Below are 1,206 nucleotides of genomic sequence, written 5' to 3'. Positions count from 1 at the left end.
CAGTAACCGGGCTCTCACTGCAGCTTTCCTTTCACTAAATAAGATTTTTACCAAATATAAATTGCCCTCCAATTTCTCTAAGAGAAATTGAAATTGTATCTTTGTACTAATATCCCAAGTGTGCAAGTCCATCCCCTCAGAGCAGCCCCACACCCTGAGGCCAGGGGAGAATCCCAGCTGGTTTGTGCATTTGTAACCCTGGGGCCTGAAGCTGATGAGAGAAAGGGAAGTGAGCCATCTTGGAGCTTTCCGATATCACCTGCGGGGAGCACAGGGATTTGACTGAGTAACATCCTGGCTAATTTTCACCTTGTTCTCCGCCAGCAGGATCCACTGGAGAGTTCAGGAGTGACTTGACCATGGCAGCACCCTATTTACATATTAAAAGCTGGCATTTTGGGGCCAATGGGGTGAAATGTGAGTACTTTTGGGGTTGGGACCCACATGAGAAGGGATATGGACAAACTGGAGAGAGTCCAGCAGAGGGCAATAAAAATGATTAGGGGACTGAGACAGTATATCAACTAGTTGTGGCCGAGTGGTTAAGGTGATGGACTAGAAATCCATTGGGGTTTCCCCACGCAGGTTCAAATGTTGCCAACTACAGAAGCATTAGTGTATTGTCATTGCTGGTGTCTTAGTGTCTGAGCGTCCGTGGAGCCAGATCTGGTCTCACTCTGAGGCTGTCTACACTTAAAATACTGCTGTAGCACTGGGGAGTAGACAGAACAATCTTTCCTTTCATTTAGCACTATCTAACCATGGCTTAGGTCAGCTTAATTATACTGGCTCTGGGGTTTTTTACACCCTGAAAAACGTACTAGTTAGAGGGTTTATCCCATCACCCTCCCATTCCCTGGCCCTTCTTGCATGACCAGAGAGCAGCAATACCCGAAGTTCAAAGGTGCAAACAATTCAATGTTTATTGGGGTAAACTTCCAGCAAGCAATGATTCCAGTTTCCTTCCTCTGTATCCCCCTTCCCAGCTCTGACACCACAGAGGCTTGTCTGTGTCCTTGTTCCCATTCCCCTCTTAGCAAAACATAATTCCAGTTCCCCTACCCCATTCCCATTCCCCCCCTTTACTTTCTGATTGACTGCAATCTATATAGTAAAACTGGAGTTCTGCTTAGCTATACCTTAGCTAATCATTTTACTGAAATGTAACTAACCAATCCTAACATACTGTAGCAACAATTATACCCC

General features: G+C 45.6%; 1 non-coding gene across 1 annotated transcript; it reads left to right on the top strand.

Moving 5' to 3' along the window:
• The first annotated feature begins 524 nt into the window (after window positions 1–524).
• Window positions 525–606, top strand: TRNAS-AGA (transfer RNA serine (anticodon AGA)). Its single transcript has one exon. It is a non-coding gene; the product is annotated as a tRNA-Ser (tRNA).
• The last annotated feature ends 600 nt before the right edge of the window (window positions 607–1,206 follow it).

Source organism: Gopherus flavomarginatus (assembly GCF_025201925.1).
Source record: "Gopherus flavomarginatus isolate rGopFla2 chromosome 13 unlocalized genomic scaffold, rGopFla2.mat.asm SUPER_13_unloc_1, whole genome shotgun sequence".
NCBI classification, from domain to species: Eukaryota; Metazoa; Chordata; order Testudines; family Testudinidae; genus Gopherus; species Gopherus flavomarginatus.
Note: the sequence above shows the minus strand (reverse complement) of the source record. Positions and strands in the feature narration are given on the sequence as shown.